We start from the raw sequence: 13,646 nt of genomic DNA, 5'->3' as shown, positions 1-13,646 counted from the left end.
AAAATCGAGACGAAGTGGTAGTGTAGGGCCTTGGGGTTACCTGAGTCCTCAGGGCCATGTGAAAGGTCCAGGCGAAGCTGCGGCCTAGATTTACACCATGGAGGTGTACATGAATGAACCTCCAGTATAGGTGGTAAAGTTAAGGTCTCCAGTTCGGAAAGAAGGGATCGGATACGAACTGCAACTGGAAGCCCAGACCTGGGTCGCCGATGTGGAAGATGAACTGCCTTGTGTGGGAAAAGGAGATGGTGATTCGGATGCGCAGGAGAACTATGAACGTGTGCAACGTAGCTGGGCAGCATTTGTGGACCCCTAAGCTGTCACCAGACTCGTCCCAAAAGCTCCTGTTGCTAGGCAAATGCCACATCGGTGCAATGGGTCGAGTAAACGCAACACTGAGGGTGCCACCAAACCATAAACCAGACACCCATAGTAAAGACGGGATTGAACAAGGGGTCTGTAGAGCAACAGCAGTGTAGAGTGATCTGCAGCCCAGTTGGTGTTGCTCAGGCAGTGGAGGGCATTGAGGTTCTGCCAGCACTTCTGCTTAAGCCCACGAAGGTGAGGAAGCCAAGTCAATTGGGTGTCAAAAACCAATCCTAAGAATCGATATGTCTCCACTACAGTGAGTGGATCATCATCAAGGTAAAGTTCTGGTTCTGGATGAACAGTAGGAAGACGACAGAAATGCATAACATGACTTTGTGGCTGAAAACTGGAAACCATGGACTAGAACCCATGACTGCGCCTTGTGGGTGGCTCCTTGTAGGCGCCGCTCAGAAACACCAGTAGTAATGCAGCAGTATGAAATGCAGAAGTCGTCTGCATACAGAGTAGGTGACACGGACGGCCCTACAGCTGCTGCTAGACCATTAACTGCCACTAAAAATAGAGAGACACTCAATACAGAGCTGTGCAGGACCCCATTCTCCTGTATATGGTGGGAACTATAGGAGGCACCTACTTGGACATGGAAAGTACAAAGCAACAGGAAATTTTGGATAAAAATCAGGAGTGGGCCTCAGAGACCCCACTCGTATAATGTGGCAAGGGTATGATGGCGCCAAGTCGTGTCACATGCTTTTCGTAAATCAAAAAAGATGGCAGCCAGGTGTTGGTGTCTGGAAAAAGCTGTTTGGATGGCAGACTCGAGGGAAACAAGCTTATCAGCGGTACAGCGAACCTGGCGGAAGCCGCCTGACATGGAGCCGAGCCAGTAGGCCACATACTCCAGGACCCAACCCAACCGCCGACACACCATATGTTCCAGCAGCTTACAAAGAATGTTGGTGAGGCTGATGGGCCGATACCTATCCACACCAAGCGGGTTTTTACCGGGTTTGAGTACCAGAATGATGGTGCTCTCCCGCCATTGCGATGGAAAGACACCATCACACCAGATCCAGTTGAAGATGACGATGTTGCTTGTAGTCAGATGAGATATGTTTAATCAACTGACTGTCGGTCCAATCTGGCCCAGGAGCTATGTCAGGGCAATGTGCAAGGGCACTGAGGAACTCTCACTCTGTAAATGGGGCGTTGCAGGATTCACTGTGGTGTATAGTGAACGAGAGGACTTTCCCTTCCAGCCGCCATTTGAGTGTGCGTAAGGCTGGGGGGGTAATTCTCCAATGCAGAGGCTCAAGCATAGTGTTCAGCAAATTGCTCGGCAATCAAGTTTGCATTGGTACATAACAGGCCATTTATATTAACACCAGGAACGCCTGTTGAGGTCTGGTACCCGAAAACACGTTTGCTCTTTGCCCAGACTTGGGAAGGTGACATTAAGCACTCAATGGTCGAGACATATCTCGACCAACACTCCTGCTTCCGACGTTTGATAAGTTGGTGAACATGAGCATAGAGCCTTTTACAGGCTCTGGTGTGCTCCAGGGAAGGGTGCCACTTATGCCACTGTAGAGATCACTGACACTCCTTAATTGCTTCAGCAACTTCCGGTGACCACGAAGGGACTGCCTTTCACCGGGGGCACCCTAAAGAGCGAGGGATCCTGTTTTCTGCCACAAAAACGATTTTTGTAGTCACCTGCTCAACCATCACATCAATGTTGCCGCCTGGGGGAGATTCAACAGTGATAGTAGAGGTGAAAGTTTCCCAATCCACCTTCTTTAAACCCCATCTGGGCAGGCGTCCGTGGGCCTGACGCCGGAGCTGTGACAGGAAGATGGGAAAGTGGTCACTACCACACAGGTCATCATATGCTCTCCAATGGATAGATGGGAGATGTCCTGGGTTGCAAACTGATAAATCAATGACCGAGTAACTAGCATGAGCCACACTGAAATGTGTGGCAGTCCCAATATTTAAGAGGCAGAGGTCGACCTGAGACAGGAAAGTTTCAACATATCTGCCTCAGCCAGTAAGCACAATGCCACCCCACAAGGGGTTATGGGCGTTAAAATCTCCCAAAAGTTTGAAAGGTTTAGGGTGTTGATCAATTAGTGCAGTTAATTCATTCAGGGATACTGCACCATTTGGAGGAAGATACACTTTGCAGACAGTTATTTCCTGTGTCATCCTTATTCTGACAGACACAGCTTCAAGAGGGGTTGGAAGGGGTTCAGTTTCACTACAGACTGAGTTTAGGACATAGTCAGGAACCATGTTTCCTGGACGGCAATGCAGAAGGCAGATGCAAAGCTTAACAGTTGCCTTAGCTCAGTCAGGCTAATTCCACTGGAGGATGATGTCATCGTAAGGCTGGGAAGGCATGGAACATTCAATGAAGCAGTTTACGCCTCAGGGTGATCTGCTGCCACCGACTTATTGCCTGAGCAGTCTATATCCATCGTCTGAAGGTCTGATGAGCTCAAGTTCCTCAGCGGACGCCAGAATCTCCACCTCGTCCACAGATGAAGAGCTTGTAGGTAGTAGTGGTGTGGGTGTCACCGCAAATCCCTTGGTCTTGGGGACTTTCTTTTTGGATTTCTCTTGCTGGTCCCTGGATTCCCCGGCTGGGAGGACTTTACTGATTCAGTCTCTGGGACTGAGGATGAGTGTGAAGCCCTACGACCAGCTGCTTTTGGGCTCTTCAGCCACTGGCGGAATGACTCAAGGGACCCCTTTCTAGCGAGAGGAGCCAAGGAAGACTTATGCTTCTCCGGCTCAGAAGTGGGGACTGATATCCCCGATGGTTGAGGGGGGGGGGGGGGGGGGGTTTATGCTCCTGAAGTAGATGGTGCGAGAGCAACAGGGAGGAAGTGCCCCCACCATCAAGGGGGCAGGTGTGGTCTGCTGGTTCTGAGAGGTGACAGGAATGCGAGGAACTGATGGGGTGACAACTGTTCTTGTAGCAGCAGCGTAAGAGGAGGTCATAGCCACAGGATATAGGTGCTCAAATTTCCTCTTAGCCTCAGTGCAGGTCAGTCGGCCCAGGGTATTATACTACATGATTTTTCTCTGTTTCTGTAAAATCCTGCTGTCTGGCAAGCAAGATGAATGATGCTCTCAGCAGCTGAAACAGATGGGAGGCAGGGCACATGGAGTATTGTGACGTGATGGACGTCCACAATCTCAACATTGACGGTAGAAGTACAGCGGGAAGACATATGGCCAAACTTCCAGCACCACATTGGGGTGTATATATATATATATATATATATATATATATATATATATATATATATATATATAGACACACACACACACACACACACACACACACACACACACACACAGAGCTCGTTGTCAGACTGCAAAAGAAGGTCCCTGTCGAATATAATACCCTGGACTATATTAAGCTCTTATGGGGCGTGATGGTAACAGAAACATCCCCCAATGTGTCACAATGAGTAATGCCCGTGGCTGGGCTGTTTTCATCAAGACTGACCCAGAGCGCCTCTTGGACATGCCCTCCGCCTCCCCAAACGTGTCTTCTAAATGCTCCACAAAAAACTGAGGCTTCATGGGCATGAAAGATTTCCCATCAACTCGCCTACATACGAGGTGCCGGGGCGAATAAGCTTCACTGCCATCCTTAGCCTGGCGTTCCTCCCATTATGTGGCCAGGAAGGGGAATGATTTGGGGTCATATTTCTTAGCACTGAATTTAGACTTTGCCCGCTTAGAGACTCTGGGTTTGTATGCGGACCGTGCACAGTCATCAACAGTAACTGTTCTTTCAAGAACAAGTTACTGTCTTCGTATATATAGTTAAAGTCTACCCAGCCATTGACCTTCGTCTGTGCGTATGCGCACAGGTTGCCCAAACTCTTACGGGAATCGCCAAAGCGTGCGCGAGTAATGAGTGGGTGGGCAAATGTCTATAAGGTACAATTCGTATGTAGAATTGTGGACAGTTGGGAATGTGAGTCTCACGGGAAGCGTGCAAGGGATAAGTTCCTGCAATCGCGCTATTCATTTGTGTCCTCGGTGGCTCAGATGGATGGAGCACCTGCCATGTCAGCAGGAGATCCCAGGTTCGAGTCCCGGTCGGGGCACACATTTTCAGCTGTCCACATCGAGGTATATCAACACCACCTGTCGGCAGCTGAGGTTGTCAGTTAGTCATCATTTACACCAGAAAAATGTTTCTGCGTAGGATCTGGCTGCTTGTAGCTACTGCTGATACAGCTCGTGTCTAGTTACCTAGGATACAGCTAACAGCCGCACTTCAAGTAGCCAGAAGTGGGAGAGGTGTTGCTCACACACGACTCAACTGCGAATGCGCGTAAGCCCACTGGCAACTGCTCAAACGAACCTAATGTTAACCGTTGTGACGTCACGCCCATCAGAAGCAGTTTGTTGTTATGAAGTATTGCATAGTCTTCGCCCTAAAGCCTTCGACACATTTTGCTGTTGGCAGATGCTTGTGCACACGCTGTGTATTGTTGCTGTAAATGACTCATTTCCTTTACAACTTAAATTTTATTTTTTTTCCTCGTTTATGTTTTATTGCTGCAATATTACAATGCAGTAATGGGCTAAAGTAAAATTCTTTATTAGGTCTCAGTTCTTACCAGTCAAAACTACAAAAATTTAACTGAAAGCTAAAACAACGAAAAATTCCCCAGAAGTCTTAAAAATTCCAGGGTTTTTCCCTGTTTTCTCTCGGATGAAAACATTCCCCATTTTTCCCAGTTGTCCTGGAGTGTATACACCCTGAGACTGGTGGCGGCAGACCACCAGTAAGATATGATGCACTATGCTTCATGGCGTGTAATCTGCCCTGATGCCACCCACTCTGACCAGGGACCCCCCCCCCCCCCCCCCCACGGGTGACACCCAGACTCGGCAAGCATCACCTGGCGGGATGGCCATTGCCGGGAGTCCCAATGCCCCAGGGAGATGGGCATCTACTCCATGGAATACGTGGGGAGTTAACGGCACAGGCATCAGCGGAGTGATCCCTGTGTTGTCAGGGGGCTACAACCAACAGGGTACATGGCAGCCCCACAACAACAGACTGGCTACCGTGCTGGATATGAGGTGCTGAGAAGTCCATGGTCATCACTGGCGCAAAAAGTGACACTGCACAGCGAATGGTGGAAAACGCACCCAGGAAGGTGTCCTTGCCCAAGATATGTAGAATAAACGGGGCTGCAATACGATGACGAGAAAGTGGACTAAATATCTCAATGCACGATGGACACGATGCACCATGTAAGGTGCCCTTCCCCAATTGGCTTGTTCTTTGGGAAAATTCACAAAGATGGAGGTCAAACCCAACAGGGGACCATCATATAAAGACCAAAAGGTATGAGACTCCTTTTAGTCACCTCTTACAACAGGCAGGAATACCTTAGGCCAATTCTAACCCCTGGGGCCACAAGGGGGAACAAAATGGGGTATAGAATAATGTCAACTTACTGCTGTGCTGTATGGGTGCCGTGTTTGACAACCAAACGGGTCCTACTGTGAACTGAAATGGCACCCCAGATCATCACTCCTCGTTGTCAGGTCACAAAGGGGGTAACAGTCACACAGGTATTCCATTGCCGCCTATGGTTGTCTCCAGACATGTCTTTGTTGCTCGGTTCGCAGTGGGACTCATCCCTGAAGACAATTCCACTCCTGTCAATGAGATTCCAGGCCCTGATGACCAGCCAAGATGTGCTTGGAGACGGCCTGGACGGTGGTGGGATACCAACCTGACTATCACATGATCTAACAGCTCAACAACCAGGAGTGATGGTCTTGGGTGGCATTTCATTTCATAGCAAACTCTTTTGGTTGTCATCCTCCACAGCACCCTTACAGCACAGTGGCACGTCAACGATATTCTACGCCTCGTTTTGTTGACCCTCATGGCAAGCCATTCTGGGCTTATATTTCAGCAAGATAATGCCTGCACACACACAAGGTAAGAGTTTCTACTGCTTCCCTTTGTGCTTGCAAAACCCTACCTTGGCCAGCAAGATTGCCAGAGCTTTCCCCATTGAGAATGTTTAGAGCATTATGGGTAAGTCTCTCAACCACCTTGGGATTTTGATGTTCTGATGTGCCAGTTGGACAAAATTTGGCACAATATCCCTCAGGAGAACATCCAACAACTCTGTCAATCAGTGCCAAGCTAGATGACTGCCTGCGTAAGGGCCAGAGGTGGACCAACACATTATTGAATTGCTCGATTCATAAAGCTCTTTCACTTGAATAAATCATCCAGTTTTTCTGAAATTGTAATAATTTGTTTGTCTGTGCCTGTGCATGTAAGTTACATCTACAGATTTCCATACAATTTGGATAAATTCCTTCACGGTGCATCAGGGTATATTAAGACTGTCGGTTTAATAACATGATTCATCTTTGGAATGCAGTATATCAACATTTCTGTGTAGCATGGATTTGGTCGCATCAGATTACCATCTTTCTTGCTTTCCAGAATAGGTAGGCCTCTGACATCCACATTCTGTGGTGAGGTATGGACACCTTGTCGCCTACTAGCAGTTTCAGAAATTTTGGTTTTATGAGGTACTTTCGCAAAACAGGATTGACTTTTTGGACACATCTTATATGACATAGTTTTCCATGTAATAAGCTGACAAATCATATACCATTATAAAATTATACTTGGATGAATAAATTACTAACAGATAGAATTTGTGAATTTGCTGCAACATAATACAGTGCATACAATTTCTTTCACCAAATTCCCACAAAACTGAAATTAGATTACTGTAGAATTATCAAACAATAATTAGAAAATTTAAATTCTTTAAGCAGAAATTAAATGAAAAATATTTTGCAAGTGCCATATTCAGGACCATACTCAAAAAATGGGTGGTGCTGCACAGGGCTCCTCTATTACAGAATCATGAAAACTTTTGTACTTTGCTTATTTCCACTCTCTTCTGTCCTAAAGCATCATGGGGCAACTCATTATATTCACCAACAACACACTTAGCTCACAAAATAATGGATCTGAAAGATATTGGTGCCCGTTCATGAACTTGCCAGTTGTTCTCAAAACCTTCATATTTAAATCTGCATCCCTGAGACCATATTCTCCCCACTGGACTTGTGCTTAATGATATGGAATTATACAGACGGAAACAGCAGCATTTATTCAGTGAACACTAGACAAAAAAACTGCATTTGGTAAACACTTCCTTAAGTTTTGTAAAGTAAAGTGTGCACAATTCAGCAGCATCCATTTACAATGGGTTTTCAATAAAACAGAAAAACATGAGTGACAAACTAGATCTTTTGGTGTGAACTGAAAACTATCTATTTAAGACTGTCCTCCTATTCTGTACAGAACCTCTAAACACACAGTTTTGATGTTTTCATCATAAGGCATTACTTATTTATGTATGTCATCCCTTTTATCCACTATCCACACTTTTTCCCAAACTTCCTATTTGTTCCTAACACCTCTGATAAGCATTCTATGAACAGAGTAGTGATTCGCCTCACAATGAAAGCTGCACATTTGGCGCATATGGTCTCTTAGAAACAGAAGGGTGACCCGATAGAGAAATAGAGAGTGAGAATTGGGACTTCCATGACGGTGGTACTGGTATAGGCAGTCTTTACACAAAAAAAGTATGCTAAACATACCAATACTTTAAATTAAAACCAACCAGAAAATATTAATATTTTAGGATTTGTGAGGACCTCAGTCATGGCCTTTCAAAAGAATTATTTCATCATCCACTTTAAATGATTTAGGAATATTACAGAAAACCTAAATGTGGATGGAAGGACGACTCAAATATGAAGCCAGGGTCTTGACATGGCACAGCCTCATTTGTTGGGAGCATGGTTCAAATATAACCGAACTTAACTGTGTTGATTAGGTCTTGTGTAATTCCCTTAAATAATGTCACGTGAATTCGTTAAAGTTATGTAGTCACATGAATTCGCAAAAGTTATGTAGTGGAACTCCTTGCATTTTATGTAGTTTATGGGAAATACATGTGCATAACACACATCGTAATACTAGAGTATTGTATGTTTTCTGAATTTACCTTGATGCTTCATTTTTCGTGATGCACAGTGTGTTTAAATATGGCGTGCGCACCCACAAATTAAGCCATGCAACAGGTCAGTCTATTACCACAACCTTTATTTATAACATTCACATTCGTTAGCTTTGTCAACTCTCAACAAAATATCACCTTCCCCTCTTTTCCAATAATGTTATACTCTATGCCGTGTGTGTGTGTGTGTGTGTGTGTGTGTGTGGGCACGCGCGCGCAAGTTGCATGTGTATGAATATATATCTCTCTCTCTCTCTCTCTCTCTCTCTTCTGTGTGTCAGTCTCCCTCCGTACAATGCACAATGTGGTGAAGTGGTTAGCACACTGGACTCACATTTGGGAGAATGATGGTTCAAATCTTTGTTCAGCCGTACCAATTTAGATTCTCCGTGATTTCCCTCAATCGCTCCAGGCAAATGGGAAGGCAGTTACTTTGAAAAGACGCGGCCGATATCATTCCCTGTCCCTGAAACAGTTCTGCACCACCTCTAACAACTTAGATGTCAACAGGACATAAAACCCTGATCATCCTTCCCTCTAACTATTTTCCAGCTGTGTATAGTTTTAAATGCACCTGCCTGTTGCTCAATGCCTTTTCTTTCAGGTAAGCATCAGTGCCATCATCTACGGAAGGTACAGGCCTAACAGTATAACACTAAATAAATATAAGAATATTACGATATATTAAACTAATACTCATTTAAATATATCTACAACCATTTTTAAGATAATGACTTATCATAATTATTCCAGTAAAATTATTATTTGTGATACTAGAAGTTTCTGCAAAACATAAAAACAGTCAAGCTGTTTTGGATTATGAGTAACCTCTGAGGTAATCAATACTCACCTAATGTGACTGACAATAACATGTAATCAATCATAATTATGTGGACCATATTCTTCTTTGCCATTGTAGCCCTTGATGGGCCTTGAATTCCTCAATAACCTGCTTCTATACCTGTTCTCTGCTTTTCTCTTTCATTTTGCTACTGTCACCCAACATGCTATATTGATCTCTGCTGGTTCTTCTGGTTCAATAATAGTCTAACTAAACACTGATCACCTACAAGTCTTACAGCATTTCGGAACAAATTTCTACTGTTCCCACCTACCAGTAATTAACAGTCACCTGTGAACTGTGGCAAGACGAAGTACTTAATAGATGCTATGAATATTAAGTTTTCTGTCACTGATACTGAAATGCATAAAATACTAGTTTGCTTGTAATGAGATTTTTTGCTTGTGTTTATAAAGGAACACTGTACCAGTGGAAGTACCACTAAAAAATTCCTTTTGTTGTTATACAACTTACAACTATTCTTCAGTTTTGCAGATGTACTTCGTTATGGTAGCATTTCTGCATCCTTACAAAAATAAAAACTATTACCACATAATTCATTTTACACTCATCAATACTTATGTCTGTCACATAACTTAAGCTAATATAATGTAATTGCCACACACTATGGTCAATTCCGGGATAATGCTGAAAGGATAAAAATGCCTTTATAACACTAGTTTCTTACTTCATACTTCTTTGCTCTTTACTAATTATTCCTTGTCTCCGTACAGTAGCAGTTTCCTATACGGTAATGCCTAAATGCATCCTAACTTAACTGCACTTCTTCCATCTATGCTGCAAAATGTTTTAAGTTATCCATTTCTGTACAACTCAGAAACATTTGTTCCAGTATGTTATCAATTGCCATAAAAGTGTCATGAGTTCAAACGACGATGGTAATTACTTACTCTCCCATGCAGTGGGATCTTACGAACGACGTCAAGAAAGGTACTGATGTGCCACAAGTAGATAGTACGTAAACAAACAATAATGGCACAATGAATCCTTACTGATGTTTTGTGTCATGTCTGTCGTATTGTACCACGAATGTTGCATCTGATCGCACGTGATATCAATGTGTAGTCGCAAGCTTTACATTAGCGTACTAACAGATTTTATAAAACGACTAACTGTGCCACAAAATTATAATTTTTAGTCTTATTCTGATTTCTCCCAATGGACAATTTATTATATCTATAATTTACGGCGGTCATATATCGACTTTCTGCAGATTCGTTTGTGATGCTGCAATGTCGTTATCAAAACATTAGTTCAGGGGACTCGACTACAGTAACAGAAGTGCTATACACAATGGGATATTAGAGGTAACGACGTCATTATGAAGAACAAGTCAAATATTTCAAGTGTAAAATTAAAGACTCACACGAAACACCACAGAAAAAAAACTGCAAAACAATTACCTTAAGAACTTCTGGCAGTACTACTACATTAGCCCTAGATGTCATAAAATTAATAAGGTCTACAGTTACCTGCAGAATATATCAGCAATTCACGTGTACTGTTGCACAAGACACCACGTCGTAAATATTATTACATATTATAAGGATACTGTTTGACGTAATTCACTTTGTTTATGGTCCGATTTCTCAACTCCAATTTGGCGCGAAAGAAGTCAGTCTGCTCCTTGTTCTCATCTTTGATAAAAGCTGTATACAAAGATTTTACATTCCGATGTGAATCAGTAAATACGGAAGTGTGTACGAGGGCCAAATAAAATGATAATAAAGTAAATACGCAGTTTGCGTTGCTAAAGTTCAAAAGCGCTAAAGGTTAATTATTTAAAACTTGATGAATAAAAAAGTTTCATCAATGACTGCCTTCCCACACACACATTATGGACCCATTATATTTGGTCGTAAAGTCGAGTTCATACACGCAACTAAAGTGTCACCTACAGTTAATTGCATGCTGCAGTTGCATGTGTGAACTCCCAGTGTTCAGTGGCGCAAATCACGAAACGCAATTTCTGTCATGTCGCTGTAAAGTGCAACTTGGCTTTACTTTATTACGCCGTTTTCCATCCTCGACTCCTCCCTAGTAGCTCTATGCCGAAACACGAGTATTCTGTCTCAGTTATCTTGGTGTAATTGCTGCTGTACCTACTCGATTAGTATGTGTTTTCATTTTATTACTAAGAAGATCAAAACATACACTTTCGCAGCTTCTGGAACGGCAAGAAAGACACTCTAAAACCAGTTTTTAATTTTCTGTAACAGTGTGTGTGTGTGTGTGTGTGTGTGTGTGTGTGTGTGTGTGTGTGTGCCCAATATTTGCAACCTGATGACGTAGGCCCACCCCACAATCTTGAAACATTTTTGGATAAATAAATAAATATACTTAATAAGTAACTAAAAAAGCGACTCGTAAAACTTGGTGAGTTGTGAACCAAGCACTATATAAATTGTTGATTAAATGGGGTAAATAGCCCTCGACTATGTTGTGGCAGCTGTTAAACTAAGAATTAGTTATTCGAAACGCCTCGAGCAAAGAATACAATAAGATTCTAAAATCTTAGAAGAGTGGCTTGTCTGTAGATTAGATTTACATGTCAGCTGTTGGTTAATCTGCCATAGCAGACAGCATTTTCGTCTTCGAGTGTTATTTTTTTGTAAATGTGTTTCTGATCCCCGATTTATCCTTGAGTGAAATCTATTTTCTAATCTAACATTTTGGTTTAGTTTCCCTGGTATTTTACTCTTGTCATGGCTCTAATACCATAAACTGCATTTTACCTGCCCATATGATTTCAGCTGACCAGTTGACACCATGCTGAAAGATGTGCAACAATGTAGAATTTGTAGTGTCCTGTGTGGATGTTGGTTCATGGTGCCTCTACAGATAACCACAAGCTATAGTGTCACATTAGTTGCATGTGTGCACCCACCTTAATGTTCAGATTCTCTTAACCACATAATATTTACTTTTATACACTTGCATGAATAGTCAGCTTTTGTTATGCATCAAGAATGTTATTGTACATTGTTGTGAACCGGTTTTGTCTGCAGCATCCTCTGGTAAAGTTTAGCTTATGGATTCAGTTCACTAGTTCACTTTGTTTCAAAGTTCAATGTTTGTTCAGGTATGTACCCCTTCACTTCTCAAAACTTTTAGATGGGTAAATACGCCTTATGATATTTATACTTCTATGTTTGGCTACATTGCACTATGTATCTTGAAGGGTAGGGGGAAAAAATCGATCGAAAAACAAGCACCTCCATTTGGGAAAGGTTCCTGGAGAAACCTGAGCTAAAGACCTGGACAGAGTTGCAAGACTTATAGTTCACATTTACTTTACAATGACATACATAATCAGTTATTCATCGAAATTTTTATTTTCAGAAAAGTTCTGTTTAAAAGAGAATACTACATCAAGAAAATTGACTTTGTATTACATTTTGATTGAATTTTCATTAAATTGCATAAAATAAGATTTTTTTCCATGAGCATCCATAAGCATAATTCTATTTTCTTTTAGTTTCTGGTTATGTTGTTCAATTAAAAGTTCATATGGCGCTTTTGACACTTATGTTAATTATGCATGGATAATGTTCAGTTATTTAGGTATAACACAAACTACTATTCATTCAAAAAGATTGGCTAATTAAAAGCCTACACATTAACACTTAACAACGATTATACACATTTTAAGGATACTCAAAAAATCAGTCACAAAATCTGTTCTCATACATGTATATTATGCTTACTTCCACTCTACATTACAGTATGGAATCATATTTTGTAGATATATTTTCAAAATGCAAAAAAAGGCAATATGTAACCTAAGACATAACGAATTTCAAAACAAATGGCTTTATGACACTGTCCTCTGCTTACATTTATAATATCGTGTCATTTGTCAAGTCATACCTGTTAAACAATGACTGCACATTAAAATTCAATGGAGATATTCATAACTATGCAACAAGGCGGCAATCTGACCTACATATGATTCAGTCCAGAACTACCTGCTACCAAAAAAGTGTTTTAAATGTTGGGATACAAATATATAATAATTACCAAATGAAATCAAAGCAACAAAGAACCCAAGAGCCTTCACACATCAGTTAAAAAAATATCTCTTGCCTATGCCGAGAGCCAGAGGCAGTAGGTTAGCCAAGAGGTAAGAGGATTGCACATGTATGGAATGTGTCGTCACGCAGGGGCAATGACCTGGTTACACACAGCAGGCGAGAGTGAATTGCTTAGGACCCGGGTTTGTGTTAGACAGAGACTTTCGTAGAGTGCAAGACAGAGGTATAGTGTCAGCTGTACTGCATTTCACAACTTCGCATAAGTCTGCCGTAACAACATGTAACTCTGTCGCAAGGACACCTAAGGGG

General features: G+C 42.3%; 1 protein-coding gene across 2 annotated transcripts in view; it reads right to left on the bottom strand.

The window, feature by feature from the left end:
- LOC126481414 (uncharacterized) overlaps positions 1-10,955 on the bottom strand; it is a 76,103-nt gene extending 65,148 nt beyond the window's left edge. For both annotated transcript variants that reach the window (XR_007587554.1, XM_050105152.1), the window contains exon 1: positions 10,776-10,955. The gene's annotated coding sequence lies outside the window, so the exon portion shown is untranslated. The remainder of the gene's footprint in view (positions 1-10,775) is intronic.
- Positions 10,956-13,646: the final 2,691 nt, after the last annotated feature.

The sequence above is a fragment of the Schistocerca serialis genome, chromosome 5 (assembly GCF_023864345.2).
Source record: "Schistocerca serialis cubense isolate TAMUIC-IGC-003099 chromosome 5, iqSchSeri2.2, whole genome shotgun sequence".
In the NCBI taxonomy this organism is placed as follows: Eukaryota; Metazoa; Arthropoda; class Insecta; order Orthoptera; family Acrididae; genus Schistocerca; species Schistocerca serialis.
The sequence above is the reverse complement of the archived record's forward strand: the minus strand, read 5'-3'. Positions and strand labels throughout refer to the sequence as shown.